This window comes from Sminthopsis crassicaudata, chromosome 1 (assembly GCF_048593235.1).
Source record: "Sminthopsis crassicaudata isolate SCR6 chromosome 1, ASM4859323v1, whole genome shotgun sequence".
Taxonomy (NCBI): domain Eukaryota; kingdom Metazoa; phylum Chordata; class Mammalia; order Dasyuromorphia; family Dasyuridae; genus Sminthopsis; species Sminthopsis crassicaudata.
The window spans coordinates 757,274,127-757,299,861 of record NC_133617.1 but is presented as its reverse complement, the minus strand read 5'-3'; the positions used below and the strand labels follow the sequence as shown (position 1 = coordinate 757,299,861).

The 25,735-nt window shown below is 37.6% G+C and overlaps 1 long non-coding RNA gene across 3 annotated transcripts in view; it reads left to right on the top strand.

Moving 5' to 3' along the window:
* The first annotated feature begins 2,370 nt into the window (after window positions 1–2,370).
* LOC141555990 (uncharacterized) overlaps window positions 2,371–25,735 on the top strand; it is a 239,628-nt gene continuing 216,263 nt past the window's right edge. For all 3 annotated transcript variants that reach the window (XR_012486404.1, XR_012486405.1, XR_012486403.1), the window contains exon 1: window positions 2,371–2,416. This is a non-coding gene — a long non-coding RNA (uncharacterized LOC141555990). The remainder of the gene's footprint in view (window positions 2,417–25,735) is intronic.

Genomic DNA, 25,735 nt, shown 5'->3' with positions numbered 1-25,735 from the left:
GGGTTAGAGTTAGGGTTAAAGTTAGGGTTAGAGTCGGGAGGCGAATTTAGGGTTAGGGTTAGGGTTAGGGTTAGCTGTGGACCCTCTGAATTCTCTGCCCCTGGGGCAGTTGCCCTTCTGTGTTGTCTCCACAGGGGCCAATTGTAGACTTTCCAAACTCTTTGCCTCCTGGGCAGTTACATTCTCTGATGTCTCCTCAGAACTGCAGCTGCTCTTCTCTCAACTCTTCTCAGAGGGTCAGTTGTGTTCCCTTTCCTCACTATTGAGAGGCCTTTGTATTTCCTGTCCTCTCTCTGCCTTTTTGAAAAATTTCATTCCCATTCCATAAGCAACCGTGAATCAGAACAGGCCCCCTCACAACTCAATCACGGGTCATAATGCACAGCTGCTAAGGTCCTTGCAAAACTGAACCCCTTTCCCCCAGCTGGGGTTCATAACAAAAAAACCCTCTCTTGTTTTCCAGGCACTCTTCAGCTCATTATATCCAACTTGGTCCCCCTGCCTAGCAATTTTTCCTACCTACTCTGTGCCAGTAAGAGTAAGTATTCCAGTATGTAGTATTTACATGTTGCCACCTTTGTGCCTGTCACTGTCTTCAAGACTTTGCATAAATACATAACAGCTAACCTTGACATCCTGCCTAATGTGTGGGCTGCAATATGCTATGGACCCGATATTTGTTACTACTCATACTACCATTTAGGGTTCTTACTCTTTTAGGTCATAGAAGAAGGAAATTTAGAGACATTCATACAAAGAATTTGCCTTTATATCCCGTTCATACCACCTGCTGTGAGCCATTCAATGTTTGAGACCTTTTAAATGTGGTGATCTGTCCTTTTGGCACCTCCTGTGTGCCAAAAATTCTCCTTGGAAATAGCCTTTTATAAACACTAATGGTTTCCATGGGTAGCAACTACTAAGTGGCAATCATTTTGCAAAGAGCATTCCATATATTAATAAAAATATCTAGCATTTGTAGCAATTATTTCCAATGATTGTGCTGAGCATTATAGAGAAAGGCATTATCATAACTAGTATTTGATACCACCTAGTATATGAAAGGCACTACGTGAAACACTGTCTTTCTCTTCATCATACCTCCTATGTGTATCCCGCCAAATATGTGCCTTTCACTGTTCCAAGAAATTTCCATCTAGAAAGGCTTACACTTTAATACTGGCTACTGTGTGACAGTCATTGTGCTAACGGCTGTTTATTTCTTAATAATAATAATAACTAGCATCGATGGTACCAATATGGATCAGTCAGTGTAGAAGGGAATTCACAAGACATCCTAAAATATGGCAGCCTTTATAACATGTGCTGTGTGCCAGTCACTGTGTAAAGCACTTTACATTTGTTGACCATAACTGGGATTGATGGCACCTAATATGTGCTGGTAATTGTCCTATTCGGTGTCCATTTAGGAATACTAAGAGTTTCCAATTATACCCCCGAGTAAGTGGCATTTATTTTACAAAAGCTTTGTAGATATTGACCCGTCTTGGGGTTCTGCCTCACTTGGGAGACTCCCCCATCTTGGGGTTCCAGACCACCCACTACCTACTGTCCGATGCCTTGTGTCTCAGGTGCCAAAGCCTGGTATCTTGCATGGCCTCCTGACCTGGGAAATCTAGCCCAAAGATGTTTCCCCTTCAGACGGGTCAATCCCCAGCCGTGGGTCTTTCTTCAGATATTCTCTTCTATGAGGCAGACCCTAAGTACTCTAGAATTTTCCAACCTCTGTGTTCACCCTGAGGCAGAAAATTTGCAGAAAAGAGGGTGAGTCTTTTGTCCTCAGTAGACACCATAGTGCAACTTTATAATGTCTTTACCCAACTTCCAACCCTCTACTTCTAAGAATTCTGAATGTTGGCTGTACCACCTTGGTTTGTTCTGTGCGTCGTTCCAGTGAGTTTGCAGTCCACTGAAGCCCCTTAGGAGAAAGGGACCCTCGGTATCTTCTAGTCCAAAGCTTCTTAAACGGTGGGCTATAAACCCTAGTGGGGTCAGGTAACTGAATAGAGGGATCATGAAAAATTAGTATTCCACCAGTATTTTATTCTATAGGTAACAATAAATCCATCTCATGTGTCCCAACATTTTCTTTCTCATAATGGAGAAAATTATAAATATAGAAATATATATATATATATATATATATATATATATATATATATATATATATATATATATACTGTGTGATATAAAAAATATATATATATATATATATTATTTATAAGATATATATGTGATATAAATATGAAAATAGTTTTTAAATGCATTATTTTATGTTTTGCTATTAAGAAATACTTGATTTGGAAATCTGTTTTAGATCCTTAGCAGCAGTGCTGTGGCAGCCAACCTTGGAGAACTCTTCTATTCCAGCAGTAAAGAATTTCCTGAAAAGGCGGTAAGTCTTTTATCCTCAGTAAACACATATTGCAACTTTATATTTTCTGAACCCAACTTCCAACCCTCTCCTTCTAGAAATCCTTAACGTTGGTTGTCACAGCTTGGTTTGTTTTGTACATCGTTACATTGAGTTTACAGTTCCCTGAAACCCCCTAGCAGAAGGGGACTTTGGGTATCACCGAGTCCAAAGCTTCTTAAACTGCTCGTTTTAACCCCTAATGGAGTCTGGTAACTGAATGTATGGGTCATGACAAATGATTATTCCACTAGTATTTAATTCTGTTGGTAAAAAGATCCACCTTAAGTGTATGAACGTGTCTTTTTCATAAATGATAAAAATAATATATGTATATATGATGTTTAGGTCTTTTTATTTCTTTTCAAAAAAATGTCTCTGGGGTTTGGACACTGCCATTCAGGGTAGCCTGAAAGCTCCTGAAATTCCCCCTCGTCCTGCTTTTTTTTTTTAACCCTAAGGCCTGGTGTGGGTTTGTGCTGGATGTGTCAAGTACTGGCCCCCTTGTTCAGGGAGGGCAGAACTCGTAGTGTAGGATTCTGGATTGTTCTGGTCCCTCATTCCCATGAAGTAGATTTTACCTGAGGGCTTTCTAAATTGTCTTCGGGGGCAATATTGTTTCACTCTTTCCTTTTTGGGGGTTTTCCTATCCCCAATTCATTTTGAGAAAAAGTTTTTAAATTGCTTGGATCAAAATTTGCTGCAAGTCGGTGGATAGTGTTGCCTGTCTTTCATAAGTGTACCTCTTTGCAAGTAACTACCCCTGTAGAAATAACTACCACTGTGCAAATAATTATAGATGTATGGAAATAACAATATGTGTGGAAATATATATATATATATATATATATATGTATGTATGTATATATATACATATACATATATATCTGTACCAATAAGTGTAGCTCTGCAGAAATACATGTCCCTCTGTGGGAATAACTGTACCTGTCTGCAAATAACTACCTCTGTGCAAATAATTATACCTGTATTCAAATAATTGTCTCTGTGCATGTAAGTATACCTTTGTGCAAATACGTGTCCCTGTGTGTAAATATGTGTTCCTCTGTGTAAATAAATGTACCTCTGTGCAAATAACTATACCCTTATGGAAATAACTGCCTCTGTGCAATAAGTGTACCTCTGTGGAAATAAGTGTACCTTGGTGTAACTAACTATGTCTGTGCAGGTAATTACACCTGAATGGAAATAACGAACTTTGTGTAAAGAAGGGTATCTCTGTGGAAAGAAGTGTATCTCTCTGCAAATAAGGTTACCTCTGTGCAAATAAGTGTACCTCTGTGTAAATAAGTGTATCTTTGTTGAAAAGGACTAGCCCTGTGCAAATACTTATAACTTTATGGAAATAACTACCTGTGTGCAATTAAGCGTCCCTCTGTGGAAATAATGTATATTCTATATGATGTATAAAATATATTTATTTATTTATAGGATGTATATATGTATATATATATATATATGTATATGTATATACATATATGACATAAATATATAGATATGGTTTTAATACATTATTTTATGATTAACTATCATCAAATACTTGATTTCAATATTAATTTTAGATACTTTTATACATTGGGTCATGGCAAAATTCCTCAGCCAAAAGGGTTGTGAGAGAGAAAATTTTAAGAAGCTTTTAATTTAGTCTACCATTCTATTTTACAGCTGGAAGTTGCAATCTTGAGAAAATGGGTGGTTTTGTATTAGTTGTTCAGGTACCCTGATTTGCACAGATGTAGTTATTTGCAGAGAGATACACTTATTTGCAGAGAGATACACTTTTTTTTTCACAGAAGTAGTTATTTCCATGCAGGTATAATTATCTGCACAGAGGTAGTTATTTGCACAGAGGTACACATCTTTACACAGAGGTAGTTATTTCCACACAGGTATAATTATTTGAACAGAGTTACTCTTATGTACATAGAGGTACACTTATTTACGCACAAAGGTGCACTTATTTGAACACAGGTACACTTATTTACAGAGATGTGCAAGTATTTGCTCATAGGTATACTTATTTACACACAGGTACACGTATTTGCATAGAGGTGTTCAAACACAACATTAAGCCTAAAACCTAACCCTAAACTCACAAAATGAGTTACTGTTACTATTGATGTATATATAGCTCTTTTTCTTTCTTTTAAAAGAAATCCATCCAGCTCCTGAAATCCCCTGTCCTCCTGCTTTTTTCTTACGCTAAGGCCTGGTGTGGGTTTGTGTTGGATCTGCTCAAGTATTAGACCCCTTGTTCCGGGAAGGCAGAAGTTCTGGTGTAGGATTCTGGATTGTTCTGGTCCCTCATTCCCAGGAAGCAGATTTTACCTGAGAACTTTCGAAATTTTCTAGGGGGACAATATTGTTTCACTCTTCCCTTTTTGGGGGTTTTCCTATCCCCAATTCATTTTGAGAGTTTTTTTTTTAATTAATTAATTAATTAATAATTTATTTTTAATTTTTATAATTATAACATTTTCTTTGACAGTACATAAGCATAGGTATTTTTTTTTACAGCATTATGTTTTGTATTCCCTTCTGTTCTGAATTTTCCCCCTCCTTCCCTCCACCCCCTCCCCTAGATGGCAGGCATTCCCATACATATTAAATATCTTATAGTGTATCCTAGGTACAATATATATGTGCAGAACTGAATTTTGTTGTTCTTGTTGCAAAGGAAGGATTGTATTTGGAAGGTAAAAATAATCTGGGAAGAAAAAAACAAACAAAGAAACAAACAAAAAAACAATGGTCACAGTTGACACTCATTTCCCAGTGTTCCTTTTCTGGATGTAGCTGATTCTGTCCATCATTGATCAATTGGAATTGGATTAGCTCTTCTTTGAGAAAGAGTTTTTAAATTGCGTCTTGGAGGAAAATTTGCTGCAAGTCGGTGGATGGTGTATCCTGCCTTTCATAAGTGTACCTCTGTGCCAGTAACTACCTCTGTGCTAATAAGGGTACATATTTTCAAATAAATGTACCCCTGTAGAAATAACTACCACTGTGCAAATAATTATACATGTATGTAAATAACAACATGTGTGGAAATATATATATATATATATATATATATATATATATATATATATGTACCAATGAGTGTAGCTCTGCGGAAATACATGTACCTGTGTGGAACTCACTGTAACTCTGTGGGAATAACTCTACCTCTATGCACATAACTACCTCCGGGCAAATAATTATACCTTTGTGTAAATATGTGTACCTCTGTGTAAATAAGTGTACTTCTGTGCAAATAACTATACCTTTATGGAAATAACTGCCTCTGTGCAAATAATGTACCTCTGTGGAAATAAGTGTACCTTTGTGCAACTAACTATGTCTGTGCAGAGAATTACACCTGAATGGAAATAACAAACTTTGTGCAAAGAAGTGTATCTCTCTACAAATAAGGGTACCTATGTACAAATAACTACATTTGTGCAAATAAGGGTATCTCTGTTCCAATACATGTACCCATGTACCAATAACTACCACTGTGCAAATAATTATACATGTATGGAAATAAGTATACCTCTGTGCAAATAATTGTACCTCAGGACAAACAACTGTACCTCGCTGCAATTAACGGTACCTTGGTACAGATCAGTGTTCCTCTCTGGCAAGAGTTGAACCTCTTTGCAAATAAATGTCCCTCTGTGAAAATACGTGTACCTCTGTGCAAATAGTAGTACAACTTTGCAAATGAATGTGTCTATGTGCCAATACTTATACCTCTGTGCAAATAACTACGTATGTGCAAAAAATTGTTACTGTATGACAATAACTCCTTTTGTGCAAATAAGTGTACGTCTGCGTAAAAAAAGTGTACCTCTGGGCAGATAACTATAGCTCTATGGAAAAACTACCTTTGTGTAAATAAGTGTACGTCTGTGTAAATAAGTGTACCTCTGTTGCCAAGAACTACCCCCGTGCAAATACTTACAACTTTATGGAAAAAACTACGTGTGTGCAATTAAGTGTCCCTCTGTGGAAATAATGTATATTATACATGATGTATGAATATATATTTATTTATTTAGCAAATATATGTGATATATATAGATATAGATATAGATATAGATATAGTTTCAATACGTTATTTTATTATTAACTATCAGCAAATACTTGATTTGGATATCGATTTTAGATACTTTTGTACCTTGGGTCATGGCAAAATTCCTCAATAAAAAGGGTTGTGAGAGGGAAAAGTTTAAGAAGCTCTGAATTTAGTCTACCATTCTATTTTACACATGGAAGTTGCATTCTTGAGAAAATGGGTGGTTTAGGGTTAGTAGTTAAGGTCCATTTTCTTTGCACAGAGGTAGTTATTTGCATAGAGGTACACTTATTTGCTGAGAGATACATTGTTTTTTTTTTTTTTTTTTGTTTTTTTTTTTGCACAGAGGTAGTTATTTCCTAGCAGGTATAATTATCTGCACAGAGGTAATTATTTGCACAGAGGTACACATCTTTACACGGAGGTAGTTATTTCCACACAGGTATAATTATTTGCACAGGGTTACACTTATGCACATAGAGGTACACTTATTCGTGCACAAAGGTACACTTATTTGAACAGAGGTACACTTATTTACACAGATGTACAAGTATTTGCACACAGGTATACTTATTTACACACAGGTACATGTATTTGCACAAAGGTGTCCAAACACAACATTAACCCTAATTCCTAACCCTAAACTGACAAAATGAGCTGCTGTTACTATTGTTGTCTATATAAGTCTTTTGCTTTCTTTAAAAAAAAAAATCTCTCTGGTGTTTGGACACTCCCATCAAGGGAAGGCTGAGAGATCCCAAAGGTCCTGTCCTCCTGCTTCTGTTTCCCAAAGGACTGCTGCAGGTTTGTGCTGGATGTGGTCACCTACCGCCTGCCTTGGTTGGGGTGGGCGGCATTTCTGTTGTGGGGGTCTGGATTGTTCAGGATTGTTCTGGTCCCCTCATTCCCTTGAAGCAGACTTTCCCAGGGGATTTTCTAAATTATTGTGGGGGTCATTGTTTTTTCACTCTTTTATTGTGTTTCCCTTCCCCAATTCATTTTGGGAGAGAATTTTTACATTGCTTGGAGGGAATTTGGCTGCAGGTGTTGGGAGGGTGTCACCTGTCCTTTTCCCCTGCCATTTCCCCCTCAGACCCTGGGTTTGTTGAAAAAACCATTAAAAATCCCAGAAGCTGGAGTGCTAAAACCAGAAATGTCTTTACCAGTAGCCGAGGGAGCCCTTCCTTTCAGTGAGGACATTACTGCAAAGAAACCTGGATTTGATTCCTGAGGTCTCACAGCTAATTAGCAGCAGTGCTGTGGCAGCCAACCTTGTAGAACTCTTCTATTCCAGCAGTAAACAATTAGCTGAAAAGTTGATAAATCTTTTATCCTCAGTAGACCACATATGGCATCTTCATAATGTCTGAACCCAACTTCCAACTCTCTCCTTCTAGAAATTCTTAATGTTGGTTGTAACAACTTGGTTTGCTGTGTGCATCCTTACAGTGAGTTTGCAGGTCAATGAAATCCCCTAGCAGAAAGGGACCCTGGGTGTCACCTAGTCCAAAGCTGCTTAAACTGCAGGTTGTAACCCCTAATGGGTTCAGGGATGTGAATATAGTGGTCATGAAAATTAATATTGCACCAGTATTTAAGTTTTTAGATAAAAAGAAATCCATCTCTTGTGTAGGAACATTTTCTTTGCCATAAATGATAAAATTGTGAATATAGCAAATATGTATGTGTATATACATATATACACATTGATGTAATGTATAAATATATATTTATTTAGTTCTAAGATATATATATATATATATATATACATATATATACATATATATATATATGTGACAAAAATATATACATAAGTTTTTAAATACATTTTATGATTTACTGTCAGGCAATCCTTGATATGGATATCTATTTTAAACCTTGGGTCATGGAAAAATTCCTCAGGGAAAAGGACTGTTAGAAGGAAAAGTTTAAGAAGCTTTGATTTAGTCTACCATTCTCTTTTATAGATGGCTATTGTAATCTTGGGAAATTGGGTGCTTTTCCCAAAGCCTTTTATGGGGTTAGTGGTATGACTGGCTTTGGAGGAAAAAACCTTTCACTTCCCATTCCAGTCTCCAGTTCCATTTTCAGTATAATGTTGAAGTTACAACATTTAAAAAAGATTATTTCCTTGCATTTTCAAGTTGCAATTGTCTCCTCCTGTCCCTTCCAAACCCACATTTGGAAGTGTCAACATTTGTTAAATATATGTGAAACTATACATAACATACTTGCTTGTATCAATTTTCGGTGGATAGTATTTTCCTTGAGAAGACCTTCACAATTAATTGAAATTTCCTTTAACTGGGAATAACTAAGCCATTCTTGTTCACTCTTCCACTAATGGTGCTACACCTGTATATATTCCCTTGGTTCTGCTCTTCAGTCAGCATGAGTTACTGTAAGTTTTCCACCTTTTAAAAAATCATCTTGTTCATTATTTCTTCAGGCACAATGATATTCCATTACATTCATATTGCACAACTTCATCACCCCTAGCCCAATGGATTGGGATCCCTTCAGTTGGCAGCTCTTTGCCAGCACAAAATGAGTTGTTGTTACTATTGTTGTATATATAGGGCTTTTTGTTTCTTTAAAAAAAAAATATCTCTGTGGTTTGGACACTCCCTTCCAGGGTTGGCTGAGAGCTCCTGAATGCCCCTCCCCCTGTTTGTGTTGCCCCAGGGCCTCTTCTGGGCTTGTGCAGGATGTGGTCAACTATTGGATGCCTTGGTCAGGGAGGGCGGGACTTCTGGTGTGGGAGTCTGGATTGTTCTGGAACTTTCTGGCACCTCAGTGTAAGGAAGCAGACTTTCTGTGAGGGCCTTTTCATTCTATTGAGGGGCAATGTTGTTTCTGTCTTCACTTTTATCTGGTTTTCCTCTCCACAAGTTACTTTGAGAGAGAATTTTGAAATTGTTGTGGGGAAATTTGCCTCAGGTGCTGGGAGAGTGTGGGCTGCCTTCCCCCCCCCCCTTTCTCCCTCAGGTTCTGGCTTTATTGAATGAACCATTAAAACCAGAGGGCTTTCTAAATGGTCTTGGGGGGTGCAATGTTGTTTATGTCTTCACTTTTATCTGGTTTTCCTCTCCCCAAGTCATTTTGAGAGAAAATTTTTAAATTGGTTTGAGGGAATTTTCCTGCAGGTCTTGGGAAGGTGTCACCTGCCTTTTTCCCCAAAAAATTCAGATTCTGGGTTTATTGAATGAACCATTAAAATCCCAGAAGCTCAAATGCTAAAAGCAGAAGTGTCTTTACCAATAGTGTATGGGGAGCCCTTCATTTCAGTGAGGACATTACTGCAAAGAAACGTGAGCAGTGCTGTGGCAGGGAATCCTGGAGAACTCTTCTACAGCAGCAGTAAAGAATTTCCTGAAAAGGGGGTAAGGCTTTTCAAACCCCAGTAGACCACATAATGCAACTTTATGAGGACTGAACCCAACTTCCAACCCTGTCCTTGCAGAAATGCTTAATGTTGGCTGTAACACCTTGGTTTGTTTCTGTGCATCATTACATTGAGTTTGCAAGTCACTGAAACCACCCTCAGCAGAAAGGGACTCGGGGTATCACCTAGTCAAAAGCTTCTTAAACTGTGAGTTGTAACCCCAATGAGGTCAGGTAACTGAATAGACGGGATTCCTCCAGTATTTAATTCTGTACGTAAAAAAAAAATCCTTCTCATGTGTATGAACATGTCCCTTTTCATAAATGATAAAATCATATATATACACACACACATATATATGTGATGTATAGGTCTTTTTCTTTCTTTTAAAAAATGTCTTTGGGGTTTGGACAATGCCATCCAGGATAGGCTGAAAACTCCTGAAATCCCATGTCCTCCTGCTTTTTTTTTTACGCTAAGGCCTGGTGTGGGTTTGTGCTGGATCTGCTCAAGTATTGGACCCCTTGTTCAGGGAAGGCAGAAGTTGTGGTGTAGGATTCTGGATTGTTCTGGTCCCTCATTCCCAGGAAGCAGATTTTACCTGAGGGCTTTCTAAATTGTCTTGGGGGACAATGTTGTTTCACTCTTCCCTTTTTGGGGCTTTCCTATGTCCAATTCATTTTGAGAAAGAGTTTTTAAATTGCTTGGAGGAAAAGTTGCTGCAAGTCGGTTGATGGTGCAAATAATTATACATGTATGTAAATAACAACAGGCGTGGAAAGATATATATCTTATCTTATCTTATATTATCTTATCTATCTATCTATCTATCTATCTATCTATATCTATATATATATATATATATATATATCTGTACCAATAAGTGTAGCTCTGCGGAAATACATGTACCTGTGTGGAAGTCACTGTATTTCTGTGGGAATAACTCTACCTCTATGCAAATAACTGCCTCTGTGCAAATAAGTGTACCACTGTGGAAATAAGTGTACCTTTGTGCAACTAACTATGTCTGTGCAGAGAATTATACCTGAATAGAAGTAATGAACTTTGTGCAAAGAAGTGTATCTCTTTGCAAATAATGGTTCTATGTACAAATAACTACCTCTGTGCAAATAAGGTACCTCTGTTCCAATACATGTACCCATATACAAATAACTACCACTAGACAAATAATTATACATGTATGGAAATAAGTATACCTCTGTGCAAATAATTGTACCTCAGGACAAACAACTGTACCTCCCTGCAATTAACAGTACCTTGGTACAGATCAGTGTTCCTCTCTGGCAAGAGTTGTACCTCTTTGCAAATAAATGTCCCTCTGTGAAAATACGTGTACCTCTGTGCAAATGGTAGTACCACTTTGCAAATGAATGTCCCTCTGTGTCAATACTTATACCTCTGTGCAAATAGCTACCTATGTTCCAAAAATTGTTACTGTATGACAATAACTCCTTTTGTGCAAATAAGTGTACGTCTGTGTAAAAAAGTGTACCTCTGTGCAGATAACTATACCTCTATGGAAAAACTACCTCTGTGCAAATAAGTGTACGTCTGTGTAAATAAGTGTGCTTCTGTTGCCAAGGACTACCCCCGTGCAAATACTTATAACTTTATGGAAAAAACTACGTGTGTGCAATTAAGTGTCCCTCTGTGGAAATAATGTATATTATACATGCTGTATGAATATATATTTATTTATAGCATATGTATGTGATATAAATGTATAGATATGGTTTCAATACATTATTTTGTGATTAACTATCAGCAAATACTTGATTTGGATATCGATTTTAGATACTTTTATACCTTGGGTCATGGCAAAATTCCTCAGCAAAAAGGGTTGTGAGAGGGAAAAGTTTAAGAAGCTTTGAATTTAGTCTACCATTCTATTTTACAGCTGGAAGTTGCAATCTTGAGAAAATTGGGTGGTTTAGGGTTAGTTGTTCAGGTACTCTTATTTGCACAGATGTAGTTATTTGCACAGAGGTAACTTATTTGCAGAGAGATACAATTTTTTGCACAGAAGTAGTTATTTCCATGCCGGTATTATTATCTGCACAGAGGTAGTTATTTGCACAGAGGTACACATCTTTACACGGAGGTAGTTATTTCCACACAGGTATAATTATTTGCACAGGGTTACACTTATGCACATAGAGGTACACTTATTCGTGCACCAAGGTACACTTATTTGAACAGAGGTACACTTATTTACACAGATGTGCAAGTATTTGCACATAGGTATACTGATTTACACACAGGTACATGTATTTGCACAGAAGTGTACAAACGCAACATTAACCCTAAACCCTAACCCTAAACTCACAAAATGAGTTGCTGTTACTATTGTTGTATATATAGGTCTTTTTTTTTTCTTTTAAAAAAAATATCTTGTGTTTGGACACTCCCATCAAGGGAAGGCTGAGAGATCCCAAAGGCCCTGTCCTCCTGCTTCTGTTCCCCAAAGGACTGCTGCAGGTTTGTGCTGGGTGTGTTCACCTATTGCCTGCCTTGGGTAGGGAGGGCGGCATTTCCATTGTGGGGGTCTGGATTGTTCAGGATTGTTCTGGTCCCCTCATTCCCATGAAGCATACTTTCCCTGAGGATTTTCTAAATGATTTTGGGGGTCAATGTTGTTTCACTCTATACTTTTATTGGGTTTCCCTTCCCCAATCCATTTTGGGAGAGAAGTTTTACATTGCTTGGAGGGCATTTGGCTGCAGGTCTTGGGCGGTTGTCACCTTCCTTTTCCCCTGCCATTTCCCCCTCAGACCCTGGGTTTGTTGAATGAACCATTAAAATCCCAGAACACGGGTGTTAAAACCAGAACTGTCTTTGGCAATAGCATAGAGTGAGCCCTTCGTTTCAGTGAGGACATTGCTGCAAAGAAACCTGGATTTGTTTCCTGAGGTCTCACAGCTAATTAGCAGCAGTGCTGTGGCAGCCAACCTTGGAGAACTCTTCTATTCCAGCAGTAAAGAATTTCCTGAAAAGGGGGTAAGTCTTTTATCCTCAGTGGAACACATATTGCAACTGTGTATTGTCTGAACCCAACTTCCAAACGTCTCCTTCTAGAAATTCTTAATGTTTGTTGTAACAAATTGGTTTGTTCTGTGCAAGGTTACATTGAGTTTGCCGTTCACTGAAAGCCCCTAGCAGAAGGGGACTCTGGGTATCACCTAGTCCAAAGCTTCTTAAACTGTGCGTTGTAACCCCTAATGGGGTCAGGTAACTCAATATAGGGGTCATGAAAATTAATATTCCACTAGTATTTTATTCTATAGGTAAAAAGAAATCTATCTCATGTGTATGAACATTTTCTTTGCCAAAAATGATAGAATTATTATTTTTTTTTGAATGAATGAAAAAAACCAAGCATTTATTAAGCATCTAGTGTCAAACACTCTGCTTCATCAGTGGTGATACCAATATAAATGCAAGACAGTTTCTACCCTTGAAAAGCTTAATTTTGTTTCTTGACTGTTTTTCTTTTGGAAATAAAGTTATCATTTCTTTATTTTTATCACTAAATTTTTAAATTTTTTTTATTATTTTTTTTATAATATTATCCCTTGTATTCATTTTTTCCACATTATCCACCCCCTGCCTCTACTCCCTCCCCCCCCCCCATGACAGGCAATCCCATACATTTTACATGTGTTATAATATAACCTAGATACAATACATGTGTGTAAATACCATTTTCTGGGCAGACAGATATTAGTGCTAACAATTTACATTCACTTCCCAGTGTTCCTTCTCTGGGTGTAGCTACCTCTGGAAGTGAGTTGGATCTTCTTTATGTTGAAGATTTCCACTTCCATCAGAATACATCCTCATACAGTATTGTTGTTGAAGTGTATAGTGATCTCCTGGTCCTGCTCATTTCACTCAGCATCAGTTGATGTAAGTCTCTCCAAGCCTCTCTGTATTCCTCCTGCTGGTCATTTCTTACAGAGCAATAATATTCCATAACCTTCATATACCATAATTTACCCAACCATTCTCCAACAGATGGGCATCCATTCATCTTCCAGTTTCTAGCTACAACAAATAGAGCTGCCACAAACATTTTGGCACATACAGGTCTCTTTCCGCTCTTTAGTATTTCTTTGGTATATAAGCCCAGTAGTAGCACTGTTGGATCAAAGGGTATGGACAGTTTGATAACTTTTTGGGCATAGTTCCAAATTGCTCTCCAGAATGGCCGGATTCTTTCAGGCCAACTCCACCAACAATGCATCAGTGTCCCAGTTTTCCCACATCCCCTCCAACATTCATCATTATTTGTTCCTGTCATCTTAGCCAGTCTGACAGGTGTGTAGTGGTATCTCAGAGTTGTCTTAATTTGCATTTCTGATCAGTAGTGATTTGGAACACTCTTTCATATGAGTGAATATAGTTTCACTTTCATCATCTGAGTATTGTCTGTTCATATCCTTTGACCATTTATCAATTGGAGAATGGTTTGACTTGATAAGTTAATTTTCACCAGTAATTATAGAGAGTTTAGCCTTAAGGATCCCAGACTTATTGATAAATGCATATTTACGTCATAGTGGTTAGAACTATGCACAATATTGCCACAGGCTGCAAAATATAATACCTTCCAAGTATGTAGAAAGACTAGAATTCTATAGCAGAAACTTGCTGTCCTTTATCATCTCCCAGATAACAAAGCTGTACACTGCAAATACAAATCCCCCAAATCTTTAAGATTTCACAAAGTCAACTGGGGTCTGTACCACTGCAGACCAAAATGTTATCCACAACAGCCTCTCTAGACACTGAATCAGAAAAAAAAAACAAACAAAAAACAAACAAACAAAAAACGTAAGAATCTAAGATTTGTCACCTTACTGAATAATTATAATCTCCAAACCACATGGAATGAAAATGTCACCCAAATATAGAGACTTAACAGAAGAAAGTACAGCCTGGGAAGAAGTCACAGTGTATATCATAACTGCTAGCCTGTCTCTAACTGAAATTATCCCAAAGATGCCTTTGGAGATGCATCAGAAAATGAGCTTTTAATTTTCATTAATTTCATTAATTCAAATTTTATTCATTCATTAGTGAGCATTTCAGTGCTCATTAAATTATTTTAAAAAGTTTAAATCCATTTCATCTACCTGTACAGTAATCAATAGAACATTAAGTATAATAAACAACAGCAGGGTAGTGACTGGCCCTGAATTGTTTCTTTCCAAAATCTACCAAAAACGAAATGACCAAATGAAACGATTGTATAGAATGATCCAAAAGTCTTGGTAAAGGTTTAAGCTTTAATGGAAGATTAAAATTGCACTAAGACTTTTGGGATACAATATACAGTGCTGACTTCAGTGTTTTTAAAGACCTTTCCATATAGTGCCTCTCTTCAGCCTCAAAACACTCCAAAAGATAAAGGTGTAATTATCTCTATTTTAAATAGACCACCTCTCAGGGAGGTGAGTGAACTGCCCAGACTCACAGCTGATAAGTGTCAGAGACTGATTTGAATTCAGCTCTTTGGTGACACTTAGTCTAGTGCTCTCCCTGAAATACTACTTGTTAATAATTTAGGCTGATAAAACTAGGGAGAAAGCTCTGCTTTGAAGTAAATATAAAGAAGAAATTCAGTCCTTAAAAAGGCAAAAGTTCTACAGTTAAAAATCTGCATTCTTTCAAATATGACCTTTCCAAGAGAAGTTAAGTAATGGGATTAAGTGCTGCAGGCCCTGCCCATTGTGGTCACCAATTTCTATCTCTCCCCTTCTAAATTGCCTTGTGTATATTTTCTAATAGGTTTTTGTATATATATCATCCCTGCTCTTCCTCCAATGGAATTTAAGCTTTTTAAGATGAAGGATTCCTTAAATTACGGTACGTGAATGTAATGCAATATGATTTGTTCTATAACAAATGAAGAGCAGGCTGATTTCAGAAAAAGCTTGGAAAAACTGAGATGAATTGATATTGAGTGAAGTAAGCCCAACCAATAGAACATTACAGTAGCAGCAAGATCATGTGATGATCAACTACCTGAGATTTAGCTCTTTTCATCAATACAGTGATGACAGTTCCAAGAGACCAGGGAGAACTATGGAGACTAAATGTGGATCAAAGCATATTATTTTCACATTTTGGTGAGCTTTTTTCTCATGGGTTTTCCCTTTGGTTCTGAGTTTTCTTTCCTATCATGACTAATATGGAAATATATTTAAAGTAATTGCACATATATAGCATATCAGATTGCATCTTATTTTTGTAGGAGGGGAGAAGAAGAGAGGGAGAAAAAAATTTGGAGCTCATAATCTTATAAAAATGAATGCTGAAAACTATTTTACATGTAATTGGAAAAATAAAATACTGCGGAGAAAAAAGGTGAGGCATTCTCTCTCTCTCTCTCTCTCTCTCTCTCTCTCTCTCTCTTTTTTTTTTTTGTCTATGTATCACTTCAAATCCTTTGCACCTAATACTCTACCTTGCACACACCGGAGAACAAATAAATGTCTGTTCAGTAAAACCAAATTGGAATGTATATTATAAAACTCTATGTTCACACATGGATTGACTGGTAAACAATTTTATAGATATATTACAAAATCTTAGAGATGATTTTAAGGAAAAATCCTCAGTGGTGGGAGTCAAGTAACTTCATGACAGAGAATCAGAACATGTGCTCTGTATACACTAAAAGTGGATGATACAGGCTGGAGTATAGGAACAAACAAAGTTTGCAATAGAGGTCAAGGATGTCTAGCTCACTTTCTGTTCATATGAAGCTCTTCATCTGCACTCCTTGTCAGAGAGTAATGATTATTAAATTGTCTCTTCACACAGCATTAGAAAGATCCCTTGGGAGCTGAGTTGGTGAATGATGACTTGAATTACTTTTATATTCCATTATTCTTAACAATAAGGGGGAGGGGAAAGAGCACGAGAACAAAGACATAGAAATATTTTAGTATTCTTGTGAACTTGCTAATGGCTAGTATTTGTCTCATGGGCATTTATCTACATATCTATGTGTTCATCCACCCATGTGGTACAGGAACACGTACCTAAATGCTAAATGCAATTATACCATTTTGTGTACTCAAGTGAGAAAAGTATCACTAGCATAATCCCCAAAGATAGGATGATAATATATAGCTCTGTCAGAATGAGATGTGTAAATTAGATCACTTAAACTTCATGTCCTTAAGCAATTTAGTGACAGTCTTCATACGAAATTCAGTAAAAACTAGCTTTAAACATTGGCAGCAAATTTCCCATCAATGAAAACTGAAGCTACAAACTGTAATATATGTTGGGTATTGTTAAGTTCTTACTAAATGCTAAGGAGATAATGAGATATTAAGTTGTTATTAAGTGCTAAGTCGGTACTTAATGATTCTCTAGTTCCGGCCTTTACTGGGAGTTTTACTTCAGTGAATTCCTGGAGAGGAGCTTACATGCTTAGGAGGAGCAAGTTCATTGGTTGAAGTAATTTTTCCCAGAAGCCCTTGTGTTATCCCACTCCCATTCTCTGGGAGGATAAAAGAGGGTGGCACTGGAGAGATAGAAAAGAGTCTCTGCTCTAGGTCAGAGTTGGAGTGGCTCTCTGGAGGAGAGAGAGTCTTGTCTGGGCCAGACCTGAGGCTGCTCTCCAGAGGAAGAAGAAGTCACTACTTTGAACCAGAGTTGGCAGCAACTGTCTGGAGACAAGGGCTCTCTATAGGAAGAAGAATCTCTCCGAGAGATTTGAGTTGACACAGCAGATCTCCTCCCAGAGATCCATAGGCAGCTTCTGGAGACAACAGCACATTACAGGGTGTCATGGTGAAGATAAAAGGATCAACTCCTTTGGGAGTACTAAAACTATCAGCTCATGTTTTTTTTTTTTTTTTTTTTTTTTTTTCTTCTCTGTTATCCATATTATCAAGGAACTTTTGCCTCTACTAGTTATGAGAGGATTTTGGAGTGCCATGTTCTGTTTAGTTGAGTTTTTTTTTTCCCTTTTACTTTGCACAGGATTGTTGTTTTCTAACTTTGGTGACCCCAGTGAGGGGGGAAAAATGCACAGATGTTAATTAGAAAACGATAGCTAAATAGGTAGAAGAGACATCCTACTCAATGTGTCCATATATTTCTATTTCAAAAAGATTCCAACTAATAGTTACTTTGTGAGAATATGCAGAATGTAAATAGGAGGTTTTCTTTTTAGATTACTGATATATCTGAAGGAAATCTAAAGTGGGAGACAGACTTATATGGTAATAATCTGGGTTGATAAAACTTAACCCTGGAGTAAAAAGTAACAAAGTCATCTAATCCTCTATGTTGCACACACTGCAGAACAAATAAATGTCTGTTCAATATAATCAAATTGGCATGTATGTTAAAAATGTTAAAAAAAAAGTCCGCGTTCACACATGGATTGACAAATTGGGACAAGGTCTTCTTTTTTTTTTTTTTGCTGGGGGATGACGAATATTTCCTACTGTGGTAAAAGAGATCAAAGGGGCTGAGTTAGGTAATGGACTTTTCCAAGGTACAGAGAGGCCCAGGACATATACACTTTCCTAAGGGAAGCAAAGACCCCCTTGGGAAAACATTATTAGTAACTTCTAAGGTACTAGGGACATAGTCTCAGCCATACTATGTATGGTTAAATATCTTTTTTAATGTAGGATTAAAATTTTCAATTGTCACATATACAAACATGTTTAGGATTCATTTTTTTTTAATCTGAGCTTCGGATTCTCTCCTTTCTCTCTGCCTAAAGCCTCCCCTGAATTGAGAATGGAAGCATTTTAATATAAGGTATACCTATATAATTATGTAAAACATTTCCATAATAGTCATGTTGTAACAGAAAACACAGTTCCCCTTGCCCAGATAAAGCTGAAGAAAAATGAAGAAACTTTTAAAAATAGTATACTTCAGTCTGCATTCAGACTATCAGATCTTTCTTTGAATGGACAGCATGTTTCATCATTGTCTTGGATCTTGATATTGCTAAGAAGAGTTATTTTACTATTTATTGTAAGAGTCCCCCTAATCATCAACTCTCTCTCCTTTCTGTCCCAAACTCTAAACTATCTTCCACACAGCTCCCAAAGTGATACCCTTGAATAAGAGGTTAGATTGTCAGCCTCATGCTCAGGAAGCTTCAAGTGTTTCCCTTTTGCCTCTGGGACACACTCAATTGGGTGCTGTGTCATTTGAACTCTAGCACAATGTATCTCTGACCTACTTTTCCATATTGATTTCATCTTGTTTCACTGTCTCCACTTCTTGTAACCGTTCCATTTACACTCTATCTCCTACCTCTTCACAAGTTAATTGCTCTCCCAGGAGTGCTTTGCATTCTCACCTCTTTTCTTGGAATCAGTGATTTCCTCCAAGGCTCATTACAAGTATCTGCTTCTTGAAGTGGTCCTTCCTTATCTCTCTTGTTCTCCTAGAGGTGGCTGGATAGCATACTGAAGTGACCTGGAGGCACGAAGAGTGAAGATCAGAATAATTACTGGCTATGTGATCTTGGACAACTCATTCCACCTCAGTTTACCTCAGTTTTCAACTGTAAAATGGGAATAAATAATATTACCTATCTCAAAAAATTGTTGGGAAGAGCAAATGAGATAAATTTTTTATAAAGCACTTTGCACAGTACATGGCACATAATAGGCACCATATCATTCTTCTCTTTTCTTGCCTTCCAATATGGTAAGGCAAAAAATTGGCAGTTCCTTTGAGGTGAAAGATGGAATCGCCACATATTCCCAAGGCATGTGGTAGAATATCACCAGAGACTCAAAATACCCAAGGATGATAACTGACAGGATCATGCTAGAGGGGAAGCCCCCCATGGATTTTAGCCCCTTGTACAAAAGCTTAGCTCATTTTTCCTTCTTTAGGACTTTGCATTGTTCAGAACATTTTGAAAACAGATCTCCTTTGTCAACTTAAGTGGACATGAAAATTCCTCCCCAAAGCATAATAGAGCAATAATATCTAGTCACTGACAGATTGATTTTGATAGAAAGCATGGGCTAACATTTTGGGCCTTCTTCAAAACCCACCCTCATTTAATAGTAGGACATGTTCCAAAAGTAATTGTGTTGCCATTTCCATTTGGATGTTGTGCTTTGATTTTACACTTGCATCTCTTAAACACCTGAACCTTGACATTAATGACTGCATCCATTGTGCATTAATGTTAATATCCACTTTAATGAATCTAATTCCCAAATAGGAACCTAAGGGAGGTGCCTGTGATCTCCTTACAGACCTTAGGTGACTACCATATATTCCTTATCTTCCTTTTCTGTCCTGTGTTACTCCCAATAGAGGTAAGACTAAGGCACTCACTGTGAGAAATTACCTATTTGAGGGTATAATTTCTCTTTTTTTCCTCAGTTAATCTTGTTGAAATCCATTATCAACATAAAAGAAAAGAAAAAAGTTTTGGGTTCTGAGTGAACTTGGAATTCTGAAATCTTGATGCCAAATTAATTGTAACATCTTGGGAAAAATTGACATGGCTTCCTTTTCCCCCCTCACCTTGCCCTAAGGATGTAATTTAGGATTAATGATGAAGACATTTTTTTCTAATAGCTTTAATTCTGCACCCAGTCTGATCACTAACACAATACTAGAGAAACAAGAGGAACTAAGAAGCCTTAATTACTTTTGAAATTGTGCAATCAGTGCATCAGGGCATCAGTGAAATACAAATATTAGATGTGCATATTGGGAAGGAAAAGCTCATTGCTGTTACAATGAAATGATAATATTCTCCCCAATATGAATACTGAGTTGACTTCACATCTTCATATTTCAAACATGTATTCAGAGATGATGGGCCACCAGCATCTCTTTTCTATGACAGATGATCACATCAGAGCTTTGAAGGGCAAAGCTCCTTAAACTGTGGGTTGTAAATCCTAATGGGGTAAGGTAATTAAATATAAACTCATGAAAATTTAACATTTCACTAATATTTAATTCTGTAGGTAAAAATAAATCCATCTCATTTGTATGTATAATTAGTTTTACATAAATGATAAACTATAAATATAGAAAAATATACATTTATATGATTATTATAAATAGATATTTATTTATATGATATGTATGTTATATAAATATGTAAATATGTTTTTAAATAACTTTCTTAATGATTTACTATCAGCAAATATTTGATTTGGATCTCTATTTTAGATGATTATATACAATGGGTCATGTAAAAATCCCTCAGAAAAAGGGCTTTGAGTGGGAAAATTTTAAGAAGCTCTGATTTAGTCTACCATTCTATTTTATATATGGAAGTTGCAATCTTGAGATTGCAGAGAAGTTTGCTGCCGGACTGGGAAGGGCTTACATGTGGTTAGAGGTATGATTGCCATTTGAGCAAAAGATCTTTAAATTCCCTTTCCAGTCTCTAGGTCCATTTCCATTAAATATGAAAGTTACATCATTAAAAATATTAATATTTTTTGTTTGCATATAAAGTTCCCAGTTGTCTTTCCCTCTCTTTCCCAACTCCACATTAGAAAAGGTCAACATTTATTATAGATATATATGTGAACAATAGATACTTCCATATATCATTTTTTCCCTCTGCAGGTAGTTAGCATTTTCCTTCAGAAGTCCTTCAGAGTTAATTTGAAATTTCCTGTAACTCAGAAGAGCTTAGTCATTCAGATTTACTCTTCCACTAATTTTGCTGTACCCCAATATTCTTTTGGTTCTGCTCTTCCCTCACCATTATTTCCTGTATGCTTTCCATATTTTAAAAAAAAATTAACTTGTTCATTATTTTTTAAAGCACAATGATATTTCCTTGCATAAATACTCCACAAATCAATCACCCCTAGCCCAGTGGATGGGCATACCTTCAATTTCCAGTTCTTTGCCACCACAAAATGAGCTGCTGTAACTATTTTTGTGTAGGTAGTACTTTTTCTTTCTTTAAAAAAAAAAAAAATATATATATATATATATATATATATATATATATATATATATATGTATATATACTCTAGGGTTTGGACACTCCCATCTATCATAGTCTGAAGTCTGCTGAAGTCCCCCTCCCCGTGCTTTTGTTGCCAAGGCCTGCTCGGGGCTTGCAGGGGACGTGGTCAACGATTGGCTGTCTTCCTCAAGGAAGGCGGGGTTTCTGTTGTAGGAGTCTGGATTGTTCTGCCCCTTCACTGCTTTGAAGAAGACTTTGCCTGAGGGCTGACTAAATTGTCCTGGGAGGTAATGTAATTTTATTTTTTCTTTTTTCGGGTTTTCCCGTTCCCAATTCATTTTGAGAGAGAATTTTTAAATTGCTTGGAGAGAAGTTTGCTGCCTGTCTGGGAAGGGTGTCTCCCACCGTTTTCCTGCCAATTTTACCTCAGGTGCTGGCTATGTGGAATGAACCATTAAAAGCTGAGGGTTTTCTAAATTGTACTGGAGAGGTAATGTTGTTTCACTCTTTACTTTTTTTGGGTTTTCCGCTCCCCAATTCTTTTTGAGAGAGAATTTTTAAATTGCTTGGAGAGAAGTTTGCTGCCTGTCTGGGAAGGGTGTCTCCTGCTGTTTTCCTGCCATTTTTACCTCAGGTGCTCACTATGTGGAATGAACCATGAAATGCTGAGGGCTTTCTAAATTGTACTGGAGAGGTAATGTTGTTTCACTCTTTACTTTTTTTGGGTTTTCCCCTATGCAACTCATTTGGTGAGGGAATTTTTAAATAGCTTGGAGAGAAGTTTGCTGCCAGTCTGGGAAGGGTGTCTCCTGCTGTTTTCCTGCCATTTTTACCTCAGGTGCTGGCTATGTGGAATGAACCAGTAAAAGCTGAGGGCTTTCTAAATTGTACTGGAGAGGTAATGTTGTTTCACTCTTTACTTGTTTTTGGTTTTCACCTCCCCAATTCATATTGAGAGAAAATTTTTAAGTGGCTTGGAGTAACGTTTGCTGCATTTCCGAGAGCATGTCTCCTGCCCTTTTCCTGCCATTTTTACCTCAGGTGCTGGCTATGTGGAATGAACCATTAAAAGCTGAGGGTTTTCTAAATTGTACTGGAGAGGTAATGTTGTTTCACTCTTTACTTTTTTTGGGTTTTCCGCTCCCCAATTCTTTTTGAGAGAGAATTTTTAAATTGCTTGGAGAGAAGTTTGCTGCCTGTCTGGGAAGGGTGTCTCCTGCCTTTTTCCCACCATTTTTACCTCAGGTGCTCACTATGTGGAATGAACCAGTAAAAGCTGAGGGCTTTCCAAATTGTACTGGAGAGGTAATGTTGTTTCACTCTTTACTTTTTTTGGGTTTTCCGCTCCCCAATTCTTTTTGAGAGAGAATTTTTAAATTGCTTGGAGAGAAGTTTGCTGCCGGGCTGGGAAGGGTGTCTCCCGCCGTTTTCCTGCCAATTTTACCTCAGGTGCTGGCTATGTGGAATGAACCATGAAATGCTGAGGGCTTTCTAAATTGTACTGGAGAGGTAATGTTGCTTCACTCTTTACTTTTTTTGGGTTTTCCGCTCCCCAATTCATTTTGAGGAGAATTTTTAAATTGCTTGGAGAGAAGTTTGCTGCCTGTCTGGGAAGTGTGTCTCCTGCCATTTTCCTTCCATTTTTACCTCAGGTGCTGGCTATATGATATGAACCATTAAAAGTTGAGGGCTTTCTAAATTGTACTGGGTTTCACTCTTTACTTTTTATGGGTTCTGCCCTCCCCAATTCATTTTGAGGAGAATTTTTAAATTGCTTGGAGAGAAGTTTGCTGCCGGTCTGGGAAGGGTGTCTCCTGCCGTTTTCCCACCATTTTTACCTCAGGTGCTGGCTATGTGGAATGAACCATGAAATGCTGAGGGCTTTCTAAATTGTACTGGAGAGGTAATGTTGTTTCACTCTTTACTTTTTTTGGGTTTTTCCCTCCCTAATTCATTTGGTGAGGGAATTTTTAAATTGCTTGGAGAGAAGTTTGGTGCCGGGCTGGGAAGGGTGTCTCCTGCCATTTTCCTGCAATTTTTACCTCATGTGCTGGCTATATGATATGAACCATTAAAAGTTGAGGGCTTTCTAAATTGTACTGGAGAGGTAATGTTGTTTCACTCTTTACTTTTTTTGGGTTTTCTGCTCCCCAATTCTTTTTGAGAGAGAATTTTTAAATTGCTTGGAGCAAAGTTTGCTGCCGGGTTGGGAAGGGTGTCTCCTGCCTTTTTCCCACCATTTTTACCTCAGGTGCTCACTATGTGGAATGAACCATGAAATGCTGAGGGCTTTCTAAATTGTACTGGAGAGGTAATGTTGTTTCACTCTTTACTTTTTTTGGGTTTTCCCCTATGCAACTCATTTGGTGAGGGAATTTTTAAATAGCTTGGAGAGAATTTGCTGCCAGTCTGGGAAGGGTGTCTCCTGCTGTTTTCCTGCCATTTTTACCTCAGGTGCTGCCTATCTCAAATGAACCATTAAATGCTGAGGGCTTTCTAAATTGTACTGGAGAGGTAATGTTGTTTCACTCTTTACTTTTTTTGGGTTTTCTGCTACCCAATTCATTTTGAGGGAGAATTTTTAAATTGCTTGGAGAGAAGTTTGCTGCCAGTCTGGGAAGGGTGTCTCCTGCTGTTTTCCCTGCCATTTTTACCTCAGGTGCTGGCTATCTGGAATGAACCATTAAAGCTGAGGACTTTCTAAATTGTACTGGAGAGGTAATGTTGTTTCACTCTTTACTTGTTTTGGGTTTTCCCCTCCCCAATTCATATTGAGAGAAAATTTTTAAATGGCTTGGAGAGAAGTTTGCTGCCTGTCTGGGAAGGGTGTCTCCTGCTGTTTTCCTGCCATTTTTACCTCAGGTGCTGGCTATATGATATGAACCATTAAAAGTTGAGGGCTTTCTAAATTGTACTGGAGCGGTAATGTTGTTTCACTATTTACTTGTTTTGGGTTTTCCCCTCCCCAATTCATATTGAGAGAAAATTTTTAAATTGCTTGGAGAGAAAGTTTGCTGCCGGGCTGGGAAGTGTGTCTCCTGCCATTTTCCTTCCATTTTTACCTCAGGTGCTGGCTATGTGGATATGAACCATTAAATGCTGAAGGCTTTCTAAATTGTACTGGAGAGGTAATGTTGTTTCACTCTTTACTTTTTTCTGGGTTTTCCCCTCCCCAATTCATTTTGAGGGAGAATTTTTAAAGTGCTTGGAGAAAAGTTTGCTGCATGTCTGGGAGCATGTCTGCTGCCATTTTCCTGCCATTTTTACCTCAGGTGCTGGCTAAGTGGAATGAACCATTAAAAGCTGAGGGTTTTCTAAATTGTACTGGAGAGGTAATGTTGTTTTACTCTTTACTTTTTTTGGGTTTTCCCCTTCCCAATTCATTTGGTGAGGGTATTTTAAAATTGCTTGGAGAAAAGTTTGCTGCCAGTCTGGGAAGGGTGTCCCCAGCCGTTTTCCTGCCATTTTACCTCAGCTGTTGCCTATGTCGAATGAACCATTAAAAGCTGAGGGCTTTCTAAATTGTACTGGAGAGGTAATGTTGTTTCACTCTTTACTTGTTTTGGGTTTTCCCCTCCCCAATTCATATTGAGAGAAAATTTTTAAATGGCTTGGAGAGAAGTTTGCTGCCAGTCTGGGAAGGGTGTCTCCTGCCATTTTCCTCCCATTTTTACCTCAGGTGCTGGCTATATGATATGAACCATTAAAAGTTGAGGGCTTTCTAAATTGTACTGGAGAGGTAATGTTGTTTCACTCTATACTTTTTTTGAGTTTTTCCCTCCCCAATTCATTTGGTGAGGGAATTTTTAAATTGCTTGGAGAGAAGTTTGCTGCCTGTCTGGGAAGGGTGTCTCCTGCCATTTT